Genomic DNA, 12,147 nt, shown 5'->3' with positions numbered 1-12,147 from the left:
ACATACAGTGATCTCCAGGCTGACCAGAGCTCCATTAAGGCCCCACACCGCACGTACAGATCACCACTGGGCTTGGGAAAAGCAGCCAGCAAAATCAGACCACTCAAGTCTAGCTGGTTTGAATGTGGAATTAGATATATAGTTTATTCAGCTTTGTGTCCTGGGTGAAAAATCGAATCTGCTGACATTGGCAATAAGACCAGTTTTGTCAGACTGGATCACAATTGCGATAAAACTTTTTGTGGAAAAATATTTTTGTATGATTTAGGTGAATGACTGCTCTATTAAAGTAGTTACATATGTAAAAAAAGTGAGTGTAAGAAATTTTTGTACAAGTTTTGCATGCGAAAATTATTTTATGATGAAAAAAACAAATTACAATATACTGTTACAAAACACATCTCTACCTAAGTACCTATGGTGGTGTGGCTTCTATTACACTACACAGACATTTAGCTACCACAAACATTTCTATCACAAAGGCTTGTCTGGAGTACTCCACATTTTGATGAGTTGTCAAAATGGCTGGTACAGTACATTGTTTAGTGGTGCAGCAGTAATAAACTTTAAAAGTGTAACAGCTACTGTTTTTTATACTTAGGTAATACATATCACAGCATCTCTCTATAATCTATGACAGCAGTACTTATACATGGGTATTTGTATGGTTTCTTATAATGCTATACTTTTGTAGCACAGGTAATAAAAAGGCTTTCTATTTTCCTGTAATATCTCTAAGAAGGAAATAACTGTTACAGTAATAGAGCAATCACTGACTGTTCTATTACAATTTTCAATATATCAATATCTTTTAAGTACAGTATTGTATCATGATACCAATTTACTGTATCAATATGCCATATCAATATGTATTGCAGATCCCTAATTGGCATGCCACAATAATTGTTTTATTCAATGCAAAAGTAGGGATTTTCCCACTGAGCTATGCTGTGATACCATTATTCATATCTTGTTTCACCTTCCATCACTTAGTCCCTACTTCATTCTTAAATTAACAGTTTTTATAAATACGTGTACTAGTTTGTTTAGTTTTTATTATAGCATATTTTATAGTTGTAACATGGGCATGAGTGATTTGCCTAAAATGTATGCCCAAAGTCCAAGGACGCAGCCCGAGGACTGTGGGCATATATACATTTCAGGCAAATCACAAGCGCCCATGTTACAGCTAATATGTAACACTTCCGTTAAAGCTGATAGAATATGAGTGTAACCACTGGATTCGTTATAATAGCATGCTTCAAAGATTCGATTATGGTGAGGCAGCAAGAACGTTGTAGCTAAAATTGTTATAATAAACGGATGAGCCCTACTGATATTGCGGAAAGTCGCTATTTCGGGGAATTTACAAGTGTATTAATACTTTTACTAAGACTAATCACAACATATACTAAAGACCTAAAGGAGTAAGCTCTGCAAGGTGGTGATGATGACTTTCCTCTTTCCCTGTGACTTTTCTTTCTTTGTTGTTCCCCATTCCCAGTAGTTGTATTTTGTTCGTGGTGGCTATATAGTTTGTTTTGTAGATTGTAATTGTAGCATTTGTTGCAATGTGTACTTTTTTCTGTGTATAGTTAAAAGGGGGTGGGGGGAGGGGGGTAAGTTTTGTTATACTGTTGATTTCAGTTTCGTTTGAACAGTTCTGTCTGCATTACAATTTCCGCGTTATGTATGAGATGAAGCTAAAACTCTACTTCAGCTAAGCTGTATTATGGTAGTGTCACTGTGACTTCTTGTGAGTTTTAGCCAATCCGTAAAGGTTCTTGTTGGCTAGTTCACTTTAAAAACTGCCACGGAATAGCTCGTGGTGCGGAAGGAAGTGTTCAAACGGAAGTGAAATCATCAGTACTACTCATGTCGTCCGTAATGTGGGCGTGTCTGCATTTAAAAATGTTCTGAAATGCTTGTGAATGCACTGTAAGACTAGTTCTCACCTTTAATAGGCATTCCCATATCCGAGATTTTTTAATGAAAAATTCTCCATATATTTCCCAATAGAACCCTGGCACAAAATAACAATGTGAGTTTAACTTAGGATTGCTCCGTCATCCGAGCTCCATTGGGGATGAAACTCGTTGTGGGGTTAGTCCACATGATGATCATGGAAATCTTAGTTTTAACTTGAGTGTTACATCTAAGTGAGTTTTGTGTCGTTTGTAATCTTTAAAGTCTTGTAATGTTTGAAGAGTACTCGGAAACTTAAAAAGAAAATACTGTTGTATGGAAGGTATTCACTGGTGCTTACTGTAAAATGCATAGTTACTTTGTTTGGCTTAGCGATTTTCAGCTACAGAACAATTTTCTGATGATTGTGTCACCAACTCAAAAGTATGAACCACTTCAAAGTCGGCATAACAATGCCCATATAATTTAAACCACAACTCCACCTTAGGTATTGTTGCATCATTGTGACACCTCCACTTTAGTTGTTTATTTTTACAAGCTGTTAGATTAATCTTTTTGCTTAGTGTATGTTAGATACCCACTGGAGGTTTTTTAGTAGGATTGACAACCCGAGGGCGCGGTTTGGTCACCGAGGCGTGGCATTAATTAGTGACTGAGGCACAGCCGAGGTCACTAATTAATGCCCGCCGAGGTGCCAAACCAAGCGTGAGGGTTTCAACCTACTGAAAAACGACAGTGGGTATCTAACGTATTTAGAAAGCAGCTTGTTACCAGCACTGACAAAAGAAGCATAAAGTCATGCTAGGTAAGGTCCTTTTCAGCGGAGCCAGTTTAGTGTTGTTTTAGCAGTGTTATTTAGTTCCAAGACTTGTTTACTAGCTAATACTAAGAAGCGAAAAGCCGGCCACAAATCGAGAAGCTTTATTACAACTGGCCACTGTGATAACTCGGTTGATAATTAACATCACGCAATACAATCGAATCATGTACTACCACATTCATACATTATTGGCCTAAATCATATAGTCTAATTAACTACATACTGTCCCATATGTCTATTGTCAACTATTTCCTACACCTCCCCACTAAGCTTTTCACGAGATGTGAGAAAGCTTAATAGGGGCCCTGCCAGGTGGGGTCTTCAATAAGTCTCTGTGGCCTCCTCCTGACTCTGCTAGAACGTCGTGGCAATGACAAGTCCATTGGCAAGGATTGTTGTTCTTGTGATTGAACGACTGGTGCTGGTTGTGGTAGTGATGACAATGGTACTCGGCATCGGATGAATCTTCGATTTCTGATGAGGATCTTTCCTGATGATGTCTGAATCGTGTACTGGCGATATGGTCCAATTGCAATGACTTCTCCATATATGTCCCATAATTTTGTTCTAGGATTTTGCAGAGCTACTTGGGACTGTAACCGTATGTCTGGTAGTGGGCAAGTATTGCAGTTGTAATAATTTGTGGCCTGTTGCCGGACTTTTCCTGCCTTGGCTCTAGTCTGATCTTGTTGTAATTGTGTTATCGGAGTAAATGAACTGGTGTGGGCAGGTAGAGTGTCCTGTATCGGGCGTCCAAACAACTTGTGTGCAGGTGACAGCCCGTCTTTCACTGAAGGTGTGTTTCGATACTGTAGCAAAGCTCTGCAAAGCTTGTCACCATCTAAATATCTACCGTTCCAAGCTGCACGGATGATTTTCTTCATGGATTTAATAGTGGCTTCTGCTTTGCCATTACTTTGTGGGTAGTGTGGGGATGACATCTGGTGTTGGAACTTCCATTGCATAGCAAATTGACGAAACTGATTGGAAGAGAATTGTGGTCCTCCATCTGACCAAAATGTATCTGGGACTGTTGTGCGTGCAAATAACTCTCTGAGTACAGTGATCAAGTTAGTGGCATTTGCCGATTTACCCATGGGAACTACAGTGGGCCAATCTGTGTAGCAGTCCACAATAACAAGATAACATTGGCCCCCATGATAACAAAAATCAGCTGCTAATTCTTTGAAAGGACGGGGTGGAAGTGGCTTTGCAATCATTGGCTCTCTGGTGTTTGATGGCTTATGAACTTGACATTGTGTACATTGTGAGACTATGTTGTCTATGTCATTATCCAAGCCTGGCCAGTAAACTGTGAGCTGTGCGCATTGCTTGGTGTGCACCGCACCTTGGTGTGATTCATGCAGTTGGTTGAGGATTCCCCAACGCATCTGGGAAGGGATCAGCAGGCGACAACCATATACAATTAAGTCATCATCAACAGTGAGTGATGCCACAACTGCTAGTAATGTTTACAACACTCTGGTAAGTCTCCTCTATGGTTTGGAAATCCCTGCATGATGATGCCTTTCAACTGCTGGTATTCTTCATCCTGCCTTGCCTGCTGTTGCAGGTCTTGGAGCCGTACACTCTCTTCTGTACTGCCTGACTGTCGGACTCTCATCTCGGAAATAGAAACAGTTGGGGTATGGTCCTCCTCACATTCTGCGATTGCATCATCTTGTGTTGGTTCCTTGATCGGGTAGCGTGACAGTGCATCAGGTGCTGCATTCGTACTACCCTTGCACCAAACTGCTGTGAAATTATAAGCTATCAGTCTGGCCCTCAGGCGTTGCAATCTAGGGTTATCAATTTCGTCTAGTCGGTGGTTGCTAAGAATGGGCACCAATGGGTTATGATCTGTGAAGACTTGGAAATTCTGCAGGCCACGTAAAAACATGTTACACTTCATGACTGCCTATGCAACAGCCAACAGCTCTAGTTCTATGACAGCATATCTGGACTCTGCTGGTGTGAGAAAACGAGAGCCTGCCTGTACCATGGACCATTGCTCAGTACCTACCTGCTGCTGTTGTAAGATGAAGCCTACCCCATGTCTACTAGCATCTGTGCATAGTCTTGTTGGTTTGTCTAGACTGAAGTATGCTAATGTGGGAACTTCTGTAAGGTGCTCTTTCGCCTTAGTAAATGCTTGCTCATGTTCAGCAGACCATAAAAAGTCATTTTTTGTGCTTAATAGAGGGCGCAATGGTACTAGCAGTTTAGAAATTGTGTCTGTACTAGATGAAAGCTGATTAACAAGGCCAAAGAAAGAGCGAAGGTCAGAGCAGTTGGAGGGAACAGGAAAGGAAGTTATGGCATCAGTGATCGATGAGTCAATGTGGTAACCCTCGGTGGAGAAGTTGAAGCCTGCAAAAGTGATTGTTGTCTGGCAGAATGTGCATTTATCACGGTTGAGCGATATTTGGCGGTCTTGGCAACGTTGCAGAAACTGTTTGACGTGTGTGATATGACTGTCCTTGTCCTTATCGAATATTACCACATCATCCACCACTCTGCGAAATGCTGATAGGCCTTCAAACGCCTCTGCCATGCGACAGTTGTAATGTTCTGCTATGGATGATAGCCCATATGGCACTCTTAAGTACTTATACCTCCCAAATGTAGTAATGAAGGTGGTGTACAACTGGCTCTCCTCATCAAGTGGACATTGGTGGTACACCTTAGCTGCATCAATCACCGTAAAGTACTTTTCTTCACTGGTAGAGATGTCTGCTACCGCCTCTGCAGGAGTTGGAGACTGGTATCGCTCTCGTTTGACATATCGGTTAAGACGGGAAAGGTCAATGCACATGCGGATCCTATCCGACCCTTTCTTAGGGGTTACTACTATAGGGGAGCACCACTCTGTCACTTCAGTGACTGGGGCAATGATGCCCTGTTCTTGCAATAAATCAAGCTCTGCTTGTAACTTGTCCCTGTAGGCAAATGGGATTGACCTTGGCATCTTTATGCAAAATGGCACAGGATCTTCCATCAGGGGGTAATATGGAACTTCTCTCCCTCCATCACATGGATCTGGCCATCGAACACTGCTGGGTATTGAGCCACTAGGGTTTGGGCCACTGACTGGTTCTCAGTTTGCTGGATCAGCGTACATGCAGGTGTCACTTTCTGAGGATCTCCTTGCAGTAGCTGGACTGCTGGTTGTGGGTAGTATGGCGGAAGTATTCCTAAGCCTTTGGCAGCTTTCCATGAAATCAGTGCACCTGTTACTCCAGGATATATGTGTAATTCGTCTTTGTACTTCAATGCACCCAGCTGAATAGTAATTGGTATCTTACCCAGTGGTACCATGCTGGAACCGTTCACCGTTCTTGGACTGATGTTTGATGGAAGTATGTTGGCGGTGTGATGGCCTAGTGTTTGAAGCATCTCCTGCCCTGCAGCTGAAATGTCTGCTCCTGAATCTGGGAGTACGTCAATGTAGTGGAAACCAGCAGGTGATGAAACACGGACGGTAATGGTTGGCGCTGGCTCTGTGGCAGTGTCATCCACTTTGTAAAGCTGCAAGTGGTTAGCCTGGCTGTGATGCTGAGACTGCACTCGGATGGAGTTTGCACCCGGTTGGAGTTGAGGAACAGCCAGCTCCCGTGTGGTGCCACGGTACTGGTGAGATGGTAATGCCTGTGGTCGTGGCGGCTGTAAAGTGTTTCCAGGGTGCTGTCGAACGCCTCTGCTCCGACACACTTTGGCGAAGTGGCCAACTTTATGGCAGGACATGCAAACCTAGGTTGTAGGCAGGGCACTGTTGGCGTCCACCTTTGTGCATATTAGATCCACATCCTGAGCACATCTGTGTTGGTTGTTGGCTACGTTGGTGTAAAGCTGCCACCACTGATCCCCAGGTCTGGCACGTGTATGTCTGAGCAATGTTTCTTTGCAGCCTCAAGACTACGGCCCATACTTATTGTTTTGGCTAGGGTGAGGTTGTTCTCTTGCAATAAATCCTCTATCGTATCGCCATCACTGGCACCTTCGATGACTTGGTCACAAATGTTCTTCTCCGTACAGGCATCAGAGCAAAATTTGCATGTTTTCGCCAGTTCACGTAGTGCAATAAGAAAGTCATCAAATGATTCTCCAGGTTGCTGCACCCTTCGACGGAAATTGCGGCGCTCGATGGTTTCATTTAAGTGACCATCGACGTAGCGCTGAAGCACCTCAATAATGGTCGTTACATCATTCCTTTGCTCGGTTGTAAGGCCTAAGTTCTGAATTATTGATAAAGTTTCTCGTGAAAAACACAAACTTAATGCTTCTACCTGCTTTGATGCCTCCTGTTGAGCCAGTCCGGATAGGCTGCAGTAGGATCTCCACTGTAGTCACCATGCGGTGAAGTCAGTCCCTCTGTCTATTTGCAGATCTAGCTTGGGTAGATCATTCAATCTGAATGTGTAGGAGGGCCCTGGGGCAGCTTCTGAAGGTGGCGTCGAACTCGGGTCCTCCTACACCTAGGAGAAAACAATGGCGGAAACAGACGTAACTTCGCACTACACAGGTACCTGCACGGGTGCCTCTAACCGGCACCAGGGAATCAAGACTGTGGTTACAAACAGGATCGGGCTTATGTAGCTGTCCCTTCGACAGGTTTCTTGGCTACTCGCAGCGCCATGTGATAACTCGGTTGATAATTAACATCATGCAATACAATCGAATCATGTACTACCACATTCATACATTATTGGCCTAAATCATATAGTCTAATTAGCTACATACTACTGTGCCATATGTCTATTGTCAACTATTTCCTACAGCCACAAAACGACAAGCTTTATTACAACTGGCCACGAAGCGACAAGCTTTATTACAACTGGCCACGAAGTTTATTACAACTGGCCAGAAAGCGACAAGCTTTATAACAGCTGGCCACAAAGCGACAAGCTTTATAACAGCTGGCCAATAAGCGACAAGCTTTAGAGTAAAGTATCAATTATCGGATAATATGACGTTCGGACAGCTTCCACTCACTTCCTGGAAATCCTGCAGCTTACGTTATTGTACCAAAAGGTAGGCTACACCAAGCAATAATTATCGACCAATAATCAGCTATGTGTGATTAATAGCTTAAGAGTTACAGTCACTGTGCGTGCCAAAGTAGCTAATTTCAACCCAACAAACTATATATTTCTGAGATCGGCAACCAATACTCTATCAATTGAGCACATAAAAAGTCCATTTTTATAAAATTTATAAATCAGGCTGGAATGCCTACCTTTAAGTAACTTAACAATGGCAAGGATACCAAAACACCTACATTTTACTGCTGCTTCTTGCAACACTTCAATTTGTCGTAATCATCACGTGAACATTGATTTATTCCCACAATCGATTTTGGTCTGAGCTTTCATAAAACAGAGGGTGGTACCACTACCTCAACCACATCAAGGCCATACTTGCTTTGATGAAAGTGGCTTGCTCTTTTGGAAGTGCAACCACTTTCCCGGGATACATTTCAATGTACACCGGTGTACATTTAGATTTCTCCCTGTGTTGAGGTATACATGGCAAATGTATCCTCTGGAATTCCTTTGATCTGAGGTGTGAAAATGTTACATATGTATTGTCACACACGCATATATATATATATATATATACTGTATAACAGAAAATTTCCAGAGGGTGTAATGTTCGCATATTTTGGAAAACTAGTTTCCGAAAATAAGTTTTCTGAAATTGCTTATTCATAGTCTACATTTAGGTAAAAACTATGAGTTGTCATAGCGCTCCTCAAGGTGCGTAAACAGAGTGGCGATACCAGTATTTCTTATTTAGCTACCTGTGGATAACAGTCCTCTGGCTTAATAATTCCCAGTTCTGTAATTGCAGTGTCACCAGAATGATAGAGATGTGCCAGTGGAAGCAGGAAACTGGCAAGCGATGTGGTGAATATTGGGTGTACGCAGGAAAAGAGAAGGCGGAAATAGCAAAGAGAGCAGCTGTTTACGGGATTAGCACCACTATTAGGCATTACGCAAAGTCCATCATGTATGGCAGAGTCCACCACATAATCCATGACCTGAAGTCTTCACCTGCCTTGCCAGAGCACAATTAATGAAGTGCTGTAGAGTATTTCGAGTGTGCCTGTGTCTACAAGGGGTGTGGTCTTGTGTTATCATACCGCTAGGGAGCAAGGTCATCGCGTTTAGTGAATAGATTGCTAAGAGGTGTGGTCTCCTGTGTTGTTGGGCTTGATCAAAGTAAATTGGGTGTGGCATCATGAAGTTTAATACAGAAATTTCCTAGGCTAATACGCCTAGGAGTAAACATGCTTACAGGCTCTGTCCTCTGTGTTCAATCTCCAGTGACTAACTGGTAAAGTTGAATCTTCATAGCCTCACTTAGCAAGACCGTTTATGCACAGCCGCTTATCGAAATGGAAATTATAAGCATCATACTGGTTGTCCAGTACCGTTTTTAGCAGTGTAAGTGCTTTTAGAAATAATTTTGTGGTGTCTGAATATGCTGCTCATTGATAATGCTTCGATATGATGATGCTTGAAGAAGGTGGCCAACCTGATTAAGGATAAAATGAAAGACAAGGCACAGAGGGAACACATTTGTCTGATCCCCAAAAATCACATCCCACTAAAAAGTTTGTTATTGTAGCATAAAATGGTGGCCATATCCAGGAGCTGGCAAAGGGAGGGGCACAAACAGGCTAAGTTGTAAGTGGTTGAGGAGAGCCAGATTCTCTAGTTCTGTGCTGCATTTTTGAAGCAGCAAATAATCACCTTTTAGTAGTGTCTCACTGTTGATTTTTGTCATTGTGGCCTTTTTAGATGGTTGTGAAGTGTTAATAGCTGTTTAAAAGGCTCTGAATGTCTCAAACAACATCAACATGATAATTATTTTTAGAGGCGCTTAATACACACAAAGGTGCTGGGTGCAATTTCACAGCTTTGGTATGTTTTGATTTCAGGTGAATTTATAATAAATGCTAGTAAAATGTGCATATATTCATGAGTTTCTTGGACTGACATAAAGTTTAGTAGCTATTTTAAGTAGAAGTACGGCTGGCTCCTCCACAAGGGGGAGGGGGGAATTTGCTCCAAATGCCCCATTCCGGATCCACCATTGCATACACTACTTTCTTTGGCCTCTAGGCTTGCCACTGTGGTCAGGCAGGCAGGTATACTAAGTTTTGAAATTTAGCTATTTTTAAAAATATTCCATATCCGGTCACCGAAAAGTGTTTTCTTGTTTTTTAATGCTGTATTTCATCATACAGTACGATAGTACTGTATAGTAGGGACCACAAAGGAGTAGGCGTGGCCCACGGGATAACAACCAGCCTCAATTTTCCCTGACAATGATGAGGCAGTATTGGTTAGGTAAAACTAAGCCCAAACAAGTTTTCAGATCGACCCGAAATGCTTTCACAAGTTGCTACGGAATTTAAAGAAAATTATTTAGCAAAATTTTCTACTGACTGACTGAGTGACTGACTGATACCTTCAGACAAATGTAACTCGATAACGGCTAAGGCTATGGGCTTGATTTTTTCACTGCTCGACGTCACTTCAGCCCAACAGATTCCTTTTGGCATAATGTACAATGCATTCTTCATGGACTTACCACTGTCCTCCTTTGTGTCTCATTCATCTTTGCTGACAGCAAAAAAGTGTCGATTTGGTAGTAGCACATGATGGCTTCCCTACATAATGGAAATCGTCCCTATTTTTCATAGTGGCTATTTTGATAGCAGAGGTACTTTTCAAGCAATTCTTGATTCGTACTGCTGTGTAACGGGTTGAACATAGCTGACAAAGAAGTGTAATAGATACTTCACTTTTCAGACGATAGTTGATATAACTAGGGCACACAGCACCATTTATTTCAGTATGCGTGGATTGCAGAGGTGCTTTTCAAACAGTTCTTGATTTGAAATGCTGTGTAACATGTTAAACATATCGTAAATCGGGTTATTTTCGTGTATGAAAATATTCACGAGTTAAATTTTCATGTAAATAAATATTCATGGGTGCCTGGACCCATGAAAATATTTTACATGAAAGTTTTGTCACGCTGAAATTATAACAATTGTGTATTGCTGATTGATAGACTGTTCACTATTTTACCATTCTTTATTTACAGGCACAGTAAGGAACAATACCTACAGCAGCGAGCAAGCCCGCACAATACTTACAAGTTGATCATGTGATCGGTCACGTACAGCTGTATGTCTAAAGCCTATGTTTGAGATCAACTGTTGTGTATGTGGATATCATGCATATCATCGATTATGTACTGCTACAGTTGGCGAAAATCTTACCTGCACACGAGAACCTACAAACAAGAGTGATAGATATGCAGTAGCTAGCCATTTATAATATAAAAGACAGAAGTATTGGACACATTCCTTGAAAATGTCTCGTGTTTGTTCACTGTTTCTTTGAAGAGAAAGTAGTATTACATGTTTAATAACTGGAACATGAGTGGATTTACCACAGGGTGGGTTGGTTACTAACGTGCTGGTTAAAAATAAAACACATGCAAAAAATTGATGTTTGTTTATATTCGCGTATTAAAGTTTTGTGGATGTAGCTAACCTTGAAAATTTATTACTGTCAAAAATAACCCAATTTACGGTAGCTGACAACGAAATGTAATGGATACTTCACTTTTCAGATGATAATTGGGGTGCATGTCGCTATTTCAGATGCGGTATGCGTGGGTTTATTTACAAAAAAGGTTAACAAACAAGCACACAGAAAAAATTGGAATTTTCAACTATAGTAGGGATCATAGCACATTGATAAAAAGTACTGAAGCAAGCTGGAGTAGTGCACTATATTAAATTACAGTATAACAATAAGAAATGTTATAACCTTACTGTGCTCAAGATGCCATAATGGAAATGCACAGTAGGGATATAACACTTCTTATTGTTTTACTGTGATTTAATATCGTGCACTACTCCAGCTTGTTTCAGTGCTTTATATAGATGTGCTATGGTCCTTACTCTAGTTAAAAATTTCAAAATTTTCTGTATACTTGTGTTATATAGATGGGCTAATATGTGACCCAGTCTGGGAAAACCAGTCTTATCACCCATGTCAGCAGATTCGATTTTTCATCTAGAACATAAAGCTACATGATTAAACTATCTAATTTCACAATCAAAATCAGCTAGACTTGAGTGGTCTGGTTTTGCTGGCTGCGTTTCCCAAGCCCAGTGGCAATCTGTACAGTACATGCGGTATGGGGCCTTAATGAAACTCTGGTCAGCCTGGGGATGGCTGTGTGTGACTGTACAGCTCCGTGATGTTGAATAAAGACCTGTACTGTACAGCTACCTTCATTTTAGCCAGTTTTAAGACCTCAATGGCCCATAACTTGGCCTATTTCATCCCCACGCCTTCCTTTTTCAATATTAA

At 41.5% G+C, this 12,147-nt stretch overlaps 1 protein-coding gene across 2 annotated transcripts in view; it reads right to left on the bottom strand.

Moving 5' to 3' along the window:
- Window positions 1-12,147, bottom strand: part of LOC136262884 (uncharacterized) — a 47,201-nt gene that overhangs the window by 11,582 nt on the left and 23,472 nt on the right. The window lies entirely within an intron of this gene.

The sequence above is a fragment of the Dysidea avara genome, chromosome 1 (genome assembly GCF_963678975.1).
Source record: "Dysidea avara chromosome 1, odDysAvar1.4, whole genome shotgun sequence".
In the NCBI taxonomy this organism is placed as follows: Eukaryota; Metazoa; Porifera; class Demospongiae; order Dictyoceratida; family Dysideidae; genus Dysidea; species Dysidea avara.
This window is presented reverse-complemented; position numbering and strand designations above follow the sequence as displayed.